The sequence below is a fragment of the Pinus tabuliformis genome, chromosome 3_1 (assembly GCF_031772625.1).
Source record: "Pinus tabuliformis cultivar Carrire ecotype Pingquan chromosome 3_1, CPIR1, whole genome shotgun sequence".
Lineage (NCBI taxonomy): Eukaryota > Viridiplantae > Streptophyta > Pinopsida > Pinales > Pinaceae > Pinus > Pinus tabuliformis.
In genome coordinates, this window is record NC_142301.1 from 47,999,990 (window position 1) to 48,003,073 (window position 3,084).

The following is a 3,084-nucleotide window of genomic DNA, read 5'->3' on the forward strand; positions in this document are numbered from 1 at the left end:
CCATGTTGTTTTACACCAAGCATAGAATTCAACATCTTGTGGCAACCACCTCAATTTGTTTTCTAGCCTCGCATGAGGGCATGCTAATTCTTCAGAGAGGAAGAGGAATTGCTATGCATGATGGATGTTTTCTACTTTCTTTTTCATTTAAGGCATACAATTTCAGTGCAAAAATTGATTTCCATGATATTTTTAAAACTATGAACTCAATTCTTATGATCTCTGGAAAACACAGACGTATCATTAAAATACACAAACCCAAATAATTTCAAGTTAAATTGGTTCATAAAATTTCAGAAATCATGCACTATCACCTACAACCATTTTGTTTATATCTCATGATCCATGCATCAAAATGATCTGATTTTTGAGAAAATGGTTAATGAAGTTTATTGTTACTTATGTCGCATTTTTCTACAACTTCATATACATATAGTTGAATGTCAACTGTAAAAATTGTTATGCCTTTATCGAGATTGCAAAAATTGAATATTCATTATTTGAGGAAAAATTCATTTGTTCCATCCATTTCATGAGTTGAGATGAACAATTTTTGCTTGGTTAACACATGGGTTTTGTCTTTGAGTTGCATGAAGACATGCAATATATTCAGTTTTTTGTTGCATGAGGACATGTAATATATTCGGTGTGGGGGTGTGTTGGGCCATGAATACGACCACTTTTTAACACTTATTTCACCCATTTTTACTCTTCTTTATCATGTCATTTATTATATAACTCTATTTTATAATGATTTATGTTCTTATGGATGAATAATATTTCTTCTCCTTTATTTCTAATAAATTGATGATTATGCATGATTTTATCAATGATGGTTTATTAATAAATTTGTTGTAACATTACTCACCATTTTTAGCCTCCAATACAATTTCCAGATTGAAGATTTGATCATCAAATATTCCAACTCAGAAATTTGCTGGAATAAAAAGTGGCAGTTTTACGGTTGAGATTCTGGGCAAATGAAGAAGAATCTGGAAAATCCGGAACATGGGTTTTGTCTAGAACGGACCAAATTAACTTTAATAGGAAATGGTTTGCCAAAATTTGGCTTGTATTGAGAGAAATTCAGGGTTATTTGAGCATGATTTTCTCAGATTTGTTGTGTGGTCGTTTTCCAAATCTCAGCTGCAAAGCCAAATTCACCTTGCTCTTGTTGAAAGATGGATGGAAATATATTTTCTTGTTGATCAATTGGTTAGAAACAATCCAATTTTGTAATAATGATCATATTGTAATCATCACAGTTGTAACTGCTCTATGCTCTCTGTGTATTTAAATAAGAACAGAGATCAGAGAAGAAAAAATGATGGATTCAAAATGAAAGATTCAGAATTATGAATTCAGAATTTAGGATTCATGATTCATGATAGGATAGGAGGAAAAGGAGATTGTTGCATTACCATTGTAATTCTCAAAGCTTTTGCTATTGTAATGATTTCACAGTTTGATGATTAATAAGTAAAAGGGTTGATGTTCATTCGCCTTATCTGAAGTAGCCTAGCAGCATTCGCTGGCGGCTAAGGGCCTAGCCTCTGGTGGATTACACTGCTGTTGTATATTATATCTTTACAATTTCTACTGTGTGATGGTTTGATTTTATTTCTATTTATCGTAATCATATTACTTTACTGCTTGGTATTTCCAGACTGAATGAATTGATATGTTTTATATACTTTACTTAAATTGCGTTGCTATTCATTTCCTTCTTAACAGAGATCACTTCTTTTCGCAAGCAGATTGTTGTGCTGTTCATTTCATCTACAGAGTTGCGCTGATCACTCCAATAATTTAATAGTTTTCTATTCATTATAGCTATATAAGTTTGGTTGTTCATTTCTAATACTTAGCGTTGTTGTTCATTTACTTTCTACAATTATTTAAGCTTGCCTTTCAGCATTCTTATAGTTAGCACAATTGTCTCATTTTGATTAAGTCGCAGTAGCACGATTGATTTAGTTCTTTGCAATTTCCAATTGGTTATTTAGTGTTGTGTGTGAGATCAACAACTATAAAGGACATTGGCTATCGCTGCCTAAGTTCTCATATTGTGGATTTTATTTATGATTGATTTAATTTATATCAGTTAAACAAGGAATGAGTTATTGCTATTGTATCCTTGACTGATAATTGTTGTAGTTTTCTGAGTGAATGATTTAAGTTTCAGAGTGTTAAGTTTCTTTTAATTGTAAGTAGATTCTATTTCAAGAATTCATTTACTTTTGCATTTAAAGCACTATACTGCAAAACATTACTCTTGAGTAAATAGCCACCTCAGACTGAGTACACTCTTGAAATAAAAAATCGTCCCTAGGTTGACAATTAATGTGAAGATAATTAGAAGTTAAAAAGACACCTTTTATCACTCAGCAAATGCCTCATACTCCACCTCATTGTTTGAGCATTCAAAATCTAACTTGTAAGAACTCATTCTTACATTGCGAGGAATTTTACATGATTGATGTAATGGAACATGCATCAAAACACCAATCCTAGCTCATTCTCTTCCCGATGCACCATCAAACTCCATGGTCCAAGGACCATTTTCTTCATCTAGAAAAAGAATTTCTAAAGGCTGGACTATTTTATCTTTAGGAAGATGGCTAGCTATCTCAAGACCCTCTGTTTTATGTACTATCTCATAAATCTCTTCAAGATGGTTTGCTGGCTACAAACATTCTTCATCCTTCTCTTTCCCTTCAGTTGTGATAACTCTCTGCATGCTGCTTATAACCCTTGGAACTTCTGAAAACTCTACAACCTGAATTTCATCATTGATTGAATTCATATCACTAAACAAAATGAAGGAATCAAGATCATTTTGCACAACATGTATAGGGTGATTTATTAGTCTTTCCTTACTACTAATCATGAATTTCATCTTCTTTTCCCAATAGAGTTTCCTGAGCTGCCCAAATACTGGGATAGTGGCATATGAAAATTCAAGCTGGAGAGTGCCCTTTAGTTTTTCTCCCCAAGACCTTGAAAGCAACATACCAAACCTAGGAGGAATATCAGCAACTACTACATCCATTAGCATATTCTTGGCTGGAATTTGGTCCAAGG